This window comes from Triturus cristatus, chromosome 12, assembly GCF_964204655.1.
Source record: "Triturus cristatus chromosome 12, aTriCri1.1, whole genome shotgun sequence".
NCBI lineage: Eukaryota > Metazoa > Chordata > Amphibia > Caudata > Salamandridae > Triturus > Triturus cristatus.
This window is the reverse complement of record NC_140595.1, coordinates 549,044,737-549,055,241: the sequence shown is the minus strand read 5'-3', so window position 1 is coordinate 549,055,241 and position 10,505 is coordinate 549,044,737. Positions and strand designations below refer to the sequence as shown.

At 42.3% G+C, this 10,505-nt stretch overlaps 1 long non-coding RNA gene across 1 annotated transcript in view; it reads right to left on the bottom strand.

The window, feature by feature from the left end:
* Positions 1–1,350: 1,350 nt before the first annotated feature.
* LOC146776256 (uncharacterized) overlaps positions 1,351–10,505 on the bottom strand; it is an 84,177-nt gene continuing 75,022 nt past the window's right edge. Inside the window, exon 3 of the long non-coding RNA XR_014972347.1 lies at positions 1,351–1,893. This is a non-coding gene — a long non-coding RNA (uncharacterized LOC146776256). The remainder of the gene's footprint in view (positions 1,894–10,505) is intronic.

The following is a 10,505-nucleotide window of genomic DNA, read 5'->3' as shown; positions in this document are numbered from 1 at the left end:
GGCCGCAGTCAGGAAGGTACTGTCTATGAGTCTGTTGACGCTTTAGCTGGCCCGTACGGATGCGGTCGGCTGGAACTGTTAGACTCTGTCGTTTTCAGCCTCGCAGTAGCCCCTGACGGAGATACTGACTCGGAAGAACTGTTTTTTCAAGTTATTTTTGCAATTTGAAGGTTATCTGGCAAATTACCCATTTCTTCAGTATTATACGTTGTATTTTTGTTGTATTTAGTATTGTTGGTTTAGATAAAGTTTTGCTTATTTTTCTAAACTGGTGTGGTGTCCATTTGTAGTGTTTTCACTGTGTTACTGTATGCATGCACAAATTCTTTAAACACTGCTTCTGAGATAAGCCTGTCTGCTTGTGCCAAGCTACCAAGGAGATGAGCAGGGGTTATTTTAAAACTGTATCCCCCTTACCCTGACTAGGAAGAAGGGTCCCTACAGGACAAAGGTGCATACCATTGCCAACTAGAGACCCCCATTCCTAAAAGTATTGTTTAAGGAGGACGATGTTATGAAACGAAGAATGGTAGTCCATTAGCAAAAGAGGTGATGGTACCTAGAAATGTAGAAGAATTTATTGCAGGAGGTAAAAGGAAGGTATAGTCTGGGTACTGTATGCAAATGGAATTGTAGTAGTGTTTCTAGTATAAGACAGCAATCCTTTGATATATTAAGTAATCTTCTATGTATCTTTTGAAGGCGATGTTTAAAACTCAAAGTAAGTTATACCACTCAACAATGTGAACTCTAGGTACGAGGCTGTATTATGTGAAAACTCCTGATTTTTAATTTGGAGAAATGAATAGAGCACTTTTGCATGGTAGTATGGCAGACGTGGAAAAGATTTGTGGTGATGTGCAGTTTCCTTTCTGTGGTCCTGAGCAGGATTCTAGGGAAAATGAAGGGTTATTAAGAGGAGAAGTTACAGAACAAGACACATATTACAATGGATAGTTTTAAAGAAGAGATTACAAAATGTAACAGTGTTGTCTAAAAAACCAGAGTATGTTTGAAATGTTGTTGATGCACTTACTAGTAGATTTAAACACAGACTGTTGACTTAGATCTATAAAGTGAAAAAGTAAATTATGATAACTGTCAAAAATTACCTGTTTATGTATTTGTAGAGGGACGGTTTAACTTCTCTATATGGCAAGTTATATGTACGAAGTGTTACAATAAATTAGAAGATAATAAAATGAACAACACATAGATATTAGATACACATTTTTGTAAGATACTAAAATGCCAGCTAATGTAGAAAAACTATGAAGGTCCAAACAAAAAACAACAAAAAAAACATTTATTATTCTTTGCAGCATTGTGAAGGGTCGTTATGGACTGCTCTCCAGCACTGACTACAACCTCAAAATCCATGCAGTATGATGCCATTGCGGAAAACTCTGGAACCAAATCTTGAAATTGAGATTGGACTTTTGAATGAAACTCCGCTTCGGTGTTGTTGTGCTGCTGTTGAAGTTGAGGGCCCTTCAGCTTTGTGTTGCCTTGTTGCTGCTCACTATGAACTCTTCTTATGAAATGGGCGAAAAATATAAAAGAGGTAAAAAATCACCATGTATGATTTTTGGCAGCATTGCAAATAGCTGTAACAAACTGCTCACCAGCTGTTATAACAACACTACCGTCCATGCAATACGAAAGCTGTAGAGCCATATCTGTTGTAGTAGTCTGTACCTCTAAATGGACTTTCAGTACGGGAATTGTTGCTGCTGCCACTGATGTAGATGGTCATCCAGCCTCCTTCTGCTTGATCAGTAGTTGAAGACGTATTTGTATGATCAGTTTTAAGTTGATATAACATTTACGTCGTCCCACATGAGTCTCAAAAAAGTCTCCAGCCAAAATCTACCACCTGCTCAGAATAAAAGTCTGCAAAAGAAGATTCAAGAAGGAGGAGTGTTTGTATACTTCCTATTAATGTTACTGAACAGTATATTATCAAATGATATTCCTTACTTTCATGGTCAGGTGTTGTTTTGAGATTGTTCATTGCACTAGTTTGGCAACATTTTTTAATTCCCTATGAGTTTGGGTGACAATGGGTAGTTTGCTGGTTATGTCTATTTGTGAGTTCAGATGTTGAGTTATTTTTTGAAACTATTCTTTTTTATAGATGTGTTGTTAAAATAAAGTTAAAATAAAGTTAAACCAATATGTTACTAAACAGCTTGAATCAAACTTTCTGTAAATAATGTCTCTCTCTCTCTCTCTCTATATATATATATAGCCTTGATCATATATACCGTGTGATCAAGGCAGGTGTTTCCGGCCGAAACTCGTCATGACGACATTGTGATTTGACAATAAACACCATTCAAGACGAATCTGGGTCTGTTCTTGCTTTCTGCAACTTTAAACAAGGATTAAAGGCAAGCGTTATTGATATATATATATATAAATCTGTTTTTCACTTTGTCATTTATATTCATGTCTACTAAGGTCACTGCGACCTCTGGTGTTGCTGTGAAGAAGCAAAATGCATGTTTGATTCAGTTATTTCAACAAATGAACACAAAGGGAAATATTAAATTATGATCTTACTAATTAGCTACACTGAAACTTTATGGAAAATATGTCTACATTTGTGTTTTATACTTTGTTAACGCTCCATCTCCTGGCATAATACTAGTTGGGGGATGAAGTTGTCTTGGCTATTGAGGGTATTTGGGGGCCAAGCATCCCCCTTGTTACCTCCAGCAGGTCCCACACAGTCAGTTTGCTCAGAGATCTTCAGAGGCCACACCCCCTTTCTGCACCTCTATGCAAACACGTCTCCTGGAATACTACTGGTTGGGAAATAAATATTGTCTTGAATGCGAAAGGACCTTGAGGACCAAGAAGCCTCCTGGTACTTTCTATAAGTCCTACTCAGCTGGACTTCTAGGAGCTGGTCAGAGGCCCCGTTCCCTTTCCACATCATTCTGCAAAGACCACTGCTACTTAAAAAAACATGGAAATTCACTGAAAAAATCAAAGGTTACAGGTAGGTTATAGTTAGGAATTAGCATTTAAAAAACCTTATAATTCACTGAAAATACCAAAGGTTACAGGGACATTATAGTTAGAATTCCTCCTCCATGTTATGACCTGAGATCTGCTTTTTATTCAGTTCAAGAATGTATTTCGACTCCCGCCCTTTCAGTAGCTTCTCTCTATTGCTATCTCTTGTTTTATCCAATCTTATCAATGGCAAAAGATTAAGAAGCATTCAACATCTTGCTGAGGATGGCTCCCAAAATGTCTGACTATTGGGTAGGAAATGTTAGTATGTCATACAGGCCTCATGTGTTCTAAAATTATTTTTCACACGTGGAAAATCTCACTACTGAAATATAACACCTCACAAGGACATTTTAACACATATACACAATAATCAGATGAGCAGATCAGATGTTTGTTGATGAATTTGTGTTTGCCTGTGCGTAATTTGCATTTGTCACTGTTAGAACATTTAAAAAAAACCTTCTTTGTATTTTTAAAAGGCAGCGTGTGTCCGTTATTTTCTTGGAATAGCTGTTGGTTAACATGTCCTTGAGTGATTGTGATTCAGAAAAAGTCACAGTGGATAGGTGTCAGTGGACAGTCCTATTACAGGGTCAGATCTGAGAATGTCCTAGTATTGCACATGAATCTAGTTACTTTGTACTTGTTTCGCCCTGTTGGCTTCAGGGCCCCCACTGCCATGCCACCTCAGGAAATTTCCAGCTTGTGGTGGTCTCCATGGCCGATGCAATGCACCAGACTGGATGGAATGACATATGTTAAGCATAATATTCTTCCGACTCCACATAGGAAGAGCCATTAATCTAAAGGAGAAGTCATACCTTGTCTTAAAATAATCCTACCAGAGATGGTCACATTCCAAATGTTTTTGTCTGAGTTTTTTAATCAAAGTTGGAAGTACACTTTTTTCATTTGATGGTCATGTCCTGACCATAAACTAAGAAAGATTGGATAAGAGAAGATTGTATCGCAACACTCTCATATCTCTGCTTTCTGTTGATTCTATCTACATATAGATCATATTTTTGGTCCTCAGTTTTGTTTCCTTTTTCAGCAACACCAATCCTTGTTGGATGTCTCGCCAAGAAGGCTTTTTGCTTGATGCTTTCTTGACCTTATCTCAAGGTAGTTTTGGTGCCTTGCTTTTCAACATTTTGATTCATCACGTTCAAGCAAGATCTATCAATATTGCCACTGAGATTTTTCTGCCCTCAGTTGCTTTTTCCTCCTAACTGGGAGCCTCCTAAGGAGTAACGTGTCACCTTTAAAAGGCATATTTAATGCACAATGCCACCGTGGCTTACTGGGAGGAATCAGACATTCCTCGGAGAATGAACTAGCAAACAGGAGAGTCCTTCACAATATCTTGCCCTTGACGCTATTACAAAAACAGCATTGAGCAACAGTCTTGGATTGCGAGGTCCAATCATGTAAGAGGTGCTACTCAGACAGACTTTCATGTAATGAGTCACTAAATCACTTAGGCCAGAGTAGGTGGGTGAAGCAGAGGATGTAGTGCTGTGCAGTTGCTACATCTGATTGTCTTACAAAGTCCTATTTATCCACTGAAGTGGCCTGACAATAGAAAAGTGAGATGCTTTAATACAAAATCACAAAACACCAATGGGTTTGGCTCTGATCAGTAAGGCTGAGCCCTTTAGACAACCAAAACAATAAAGATGCCAATACTGATAGTCTTTTTCAAAAAGGTTATACCACAGCGCATAGACACTCATCAATGACAGCCGGACCTATTAAATGGTTTTTATTTTAGAATAATTTTCTCATTTCTGTGATTCTCTTTTGTGTAAGAGAATAACAGAAATGAGAAAATTATTCTAAAATAAAAACTATTTAATAGGTCCGGCTGTCATTGATGAGTGTCTATGCGCCGTGGTATAACCTTTTTGAAAAAGACTATCAGTATTGGCATTTTTATTGTTTTGGTTGTTTAATACAAAATCAGCAATCTTCTGATTGATTGTGATGCCAGAGAGTACGATCGCTGAGTGAGTCTTGTACAGTGTGTCCCATTCACGGAGGATGGACCTCTGTAAATGCATTCTTGGAAAGCAGTCCAAGTTCAGGAGGCTGGCCCAAGTGATTGCCAGGAGTGCAGGGATGAGCATTCTAATTTCAATACATTTGATTTGCAAACTTTAAAAAAAACATTGATTCATCCACTGGAGCAAAGTAAAAGTGGCACAATGTGCAGGTGAATGGCCTAACTGCTAGAGTGGTCAACCTCAAAGCTGGGGAACCAGGTTCAAGTCTTTGACAGGGACGCTCAACATCCTGTGATTCTGGGCAAATCACTTAATCTCCCCATGCATAACAAAATTAATGTGTCCATCTGGAATGCAACTAGTGCTCATGTAAAGCGCTCTGATACCTTCGGGTTGAGTTTGTGCTATATAAAACTCCAATAAAAAATGTATACTGAACACAATTCCAATGAACGTCTGGTGTGCTGGTAGAATCCTTGATATTTGTTCCATAATATTTTTGTGTCAACTATATTTCTGAGGGCCATATTCTGGCATATGGCCAGGATTCTGCAAGTACAATGACCAAATGGGAGGAGTGACCTCTATTTTTATTATTGAGTGTTTGACCACATTCAGCTAAAAATGTCACAGGGTCCTAGCTAGTTCAAACAATTCAAATGATTTTGAAAGCCGGGTGCTAAATCTCAGATTTGTTATCAGTGGCTATCAATTGTCAGTCCTCTAAAGTGGAACTGTAAAGATGCACCATCCAAATAATGGCACTGTATAATGCTTCAATTGACAATCGGTTGACTTCAATTGTAGATCTAGCGAATTGGAATATGGCTGTAGCAGAGGTGATTACCAGTACCTGCACTTGTGCACTGATGTGGGAAAGGTAAGAGAGTTACTGGTCATTTTAAACACTGTAATCCATAACAGGAGAAAAAAAGGATAAGGAGTAAAAGCAGGTTTGTGAGAAGTTAGCCACCTTGAAGGGATGGTGGTTAACATACTTTAAAATCACCTCATCTTAAACCACCAGGTCTGTCATTCAGCCCTTGACTGACCCCGTCATCTTTGCTGGGTGTCTGGTACTTGTGGGAAGACCATAAGGGAAGCTGCAGAAAGTCCAGAGCATAACTGCTTCTTCCAGACACTGTGTATTCTGCAAGGGATGATCACATAGGTATGAGGGGAATGCACTGTTCCCCATCTTAGTATGGTGTATCGGCCAGCAAGAGTTGAGCTGGCAGGCTGCTTCCTTCTGTCCAATATCATTAGTCTGTAATTGGGCTACTGTTTCACCCCTACCCAGACCACTTTCCCTATCCAGGATTAGATTTCAGACCTGAGTCAGGTGACACACTCCCTCCTACCAGTTGTGTCTACCCCAAGGTCTTCACTAGCCAGCGAACTATGATGGATGTCTGACATTAGGAGAAGACCCAAAGGGTTGCTGCAGTTAGGCCTAGACTGATTCCTTTTGTGTCCCAATTATTCAGATTTTGCCACATACGTATTCCCTATGCACAAGGTTTAATTTGCATAAAATACTAAAGTCAGATTTTGGCCAACTTTTGTCACACTAATTTGCACATTGTGAGAATTGATGTACTCCTGTGTTGTGTTTTTTGTGATGCTAGAGCAGCATATTTGAACTTGGTAATCAACCCCATATTATGGTAGGCAGAAGGCATGTGCCTCCATCTTGTGTGCATTCTGCAGGAAAGCTCTCTATGCCCAACAGCATTGTCATGTAATTGACCTGCTGTTCTATATTCTACCCTTGCCTGTCCACTGTCCCCTTCCTGCCCAGGAATGGGCCCCAGGAGTGGGTTAAATCACCTGCAAGGCCCTCCCAAGTGTTTCTAAATCCCAAGCCATACATCCTATTTAATATCTCCTTAAAGGGTATCCAGCTCCAGCATTAATGTAAAGGATAGAGATATTAAGCATTACCTCCAGTGGGGACTTCCCTGTAGGTACCTGGAAAGGGCCTAATGCAAGAACTACTGCCCTGTCTCTCTCTTTCTCACCCTCCCTTTCAATTAAACTGACGTCTTCCTTGTGCAGATGTCTTTACCAAATATTTCAAGGGTGAACCTCAGCCAGTAACACTGTACATAAGAATAATTCAATACCTCTTGGGTTGCATCAACCAATTCTGAGATCCCTCCAAGTATGCTGCTGTGGCAGTTACCTCAACACCTCTTAATTTGCCAATTTATATATCCATCACCAGAGTGTTTTGCACGAGGCCAGACCCGATCATTTATTATTTTCTGGTGGCCTGAATTGTACCAGCTTTTGCCCTACACCTGTGGGTGTGACGTGCGACGTGGCATTGCGATGTAGGAGCGCCATAAATCTGGAAGAAGTGTCCTGCAGCGCGGAAGCCTCCATCAAACCAGCTTTTTCTCTGCACCTGGGGGTGTGACGTATGACGTGGCAGCACGGCGCAGGAGCATCATAATTCTGGTAGAGGCGTTCTGCAGCGCGGGAGCCTCCATCGTACCAGCTTTTGCCCAGCACCTGGGGGTGTGAGGTGTGATGTGGCGCAGGAGTGCCATAAATCTGGAAGAGGCATCCCGCAGTGCAGGACAAGTGCCCTGGCACGGCCTAGGCAAAGACCGGGCCAAGAAGGGACCATCTTAGCCTGTCATAGCATGGAAAAGGCTGGTCTTGGCCATCCCTCTTTTTCTAAGAGCTTGGACTGTGGACCTTTTTGAAGACAGTGAGTGGGTGTCCATGGGGGATCCTTTGTTGACTGTAGACCCTGTTTGTCCCATGCCCTGGTGGGATTATATGCTACAGGGCTTCCCGCAACACAGCTGTTACTAAGGACGGAGGGATCAGTTGTCACATTTGCAGGAGCACTTATAACTTTCCCTCATCCTTGCAGCGGGGGTTCAGCTAAGACTGGTTTCGTCTGCACCCGTTATTGGTTGGTCAGTCATTAGGGTCTGGCCTGGGTCTCTCGGCTCAGTGCGTTTGGTAGGTGTCCGGCGTGGGTCTGGATTAGACAGGATACCATCAACTGAGGTATCATGAGCAGAGGAGACCTTATGAAGCAAGCGCTATCATCTAGTTAGGTTACCACTAGATCTGGCGGGACCACGTGCTCACACAAAAGAATAGTGGTAGGTAGGAACTCCTCCACCCACCACCATGTGTAGATAGTTATTGTTTATAGGTCCTGATGAAATGCAGAGTATACATTTTGAACTCATTGTGTGAAACATGTCGACCACTTGTCTAGAGTTGAGTATTGCTCCAATGGACCATTAAGCCAGTGTGCAGCCACTCTTTTGTATTTTTAATAAAGGTGGATAACCATCCCATTAAAATTTGTTTTTTGGATTGTCCAACCTTTTTTAATATATCACTCACCCACGTCACATCTACACCTTCACCTAGGGCCCTCACACCCATGGCACCATACGGCAGGAACAGAAGATCTCCGCTAAAGAGCCCCTTTATGGGTGCCCGTCGGGTATTGCAGCGCCGGCCCGACGAGGAGCGAGTCCATATGATGAAGCATGACACCTAGCTTGCTGGGTGTGTGAGGACTCTAGTTCCGACAAGGAGTATTCCCCTCCTGTGGGCTTTCAACTGGTTGTCCATCCACTTGGGGAACAGCGTACCTTTCTTTCTGTACATCCCTGCACAGTTTTCATAAATGCCGCCAAACCGAGGCCTGAAGCTGGTCACTGGGTCAACAGTCAGCATTCTTTTTGTATGGCGAGATATCTTGCCCTTTTTTTTAGTGCTAGCCAAGTGAATCATCGCTGCCCTTTCCTTTGTAACCTTGGGCCGTCGGATTTATTGCCTCAGGACATTGCCTGATATAGCAATATAGGACAAAGGAAGGCACAACCTGTGACCCCCTTGGTGCAGCCGCGCCTCACCATTAATACATTCTTGGAGAAGGCTGTGAGAGTTATTAACAAGGAATGAATGAATGACCAGTATTTATACAGCGCACAGCTACTCCCTGCGGAGTGTCCCGTCGCTACCAGCTCACAGGGGGCTTAGTTCTTAAATAGCCAATTGTCGTCCACTGGTTGGCCAAGGAATACAATCTCAGTTTAGTCGGGATTGTACTTGATCTGGTTCTGCATCAACCATTTAAAAACCTTGGTGCGGCAGGATCTAATTGCATCTCCTTTGAAATCATCCCCTTTCTTGCTTGTAAAAATCATCTGAGTATCATGCTAGCGGTGACATGTACAGGTTGAACAGAGTTGGACTTAGTGAGGAGCCCTGCGGGACTCTAACCTTTATGCTTGGCATTGGGGTTAGGAACGGAGGGGTCCAGATGACATGTTTCCTGTTTTCCAAAAAGGATGTGATCCATGCCAATGCTTTCCCTTCTATGCCCAAGTTGCTTATTCTGTCTAAGAGCATCCTGTAGGGGCACCGTATCGAATGCTGCTGACAGATCAAGTAAGAGGAGCATTGCACTTCCCCCACGATCCAGCTGATCTCTAAGATGTTCAGTCACTTCCATTAGGGCAAACTCGGTGCTATTGTTGGCCCTAAAGATGGATTGCGTGGGGTGCAGGAGATTGTGTACCTCCGCGTACTCCATGAGTACTTTGTAGACATGTTTCTTCACTACTTTGCGAAAGCAGGAAGAAGGGAGATTGCTCTATAGTTAGTGGGAGGGTTGGGGTCCGCATTTGGTTTCTTTAGGAGAGGCAGGATTTTGGCCTGCTTCAAGATTGGAGGCACAACACCCTTTTCCAGAGAGGAGTTGAGTACCATACTGTGTGTTTAAGGAAGCCCAAGAGGTATGTAAGGGAGTCCTCAAGTTTGATGGTGGGGATTTGTGATAGTGGCGGCCTTTGTGAGAGCGCCCCCATGGGGGAGGGTAGAGTGACACATCCCAGCTGTGTGTGAGGAAAGGATGTCTCTTCCTCCACCTCCGTGGAAAATGACTGCTGGATCATCATTATTTTATCATGAAAGGAACGGGCCACCTGCTTTGCCCAATCAGCTGATGGCAGCGCTTCTTTGTTCTCTGCCTTAGAAGCCGTGAACGTTTAACGATTTTAAAGATCTCCTTGCCACTATTGTTAGTATTTGCAATTCTATTTTCCAAATAAATCATTCTAGCTGTCCTTGTCGGTTTGTAGTGTGTTTTGAGAGCTGCCTTATAAAAATGTCTGTCCTCTAAAAAATATTGCCTACGCCATTTTATTTCAAGTCCTTCGAATTTACTTTTGCTGGCTCTCACAGATTCATCGAACCAAGGCGTCGTATGGCCAGTTCTCTTAGAGGTGCGCGTGGACAGTGAAGCAGCTGCCTCAATATTAGTCCTCAGTCAGTCTTCTAAAGCGTGAGCATCCGTTTCAGGGTTGGCCACCAGAGAGGGGGCAAACATGTCGAGCGCCCTCTGAAGGGAAGGTAGATCTATTTTATGGAGAGCTCTATAAGTGAGTTCTGACTTTGCCTCCCCTGATGGGTTGAGCTTCCCTTTGACTG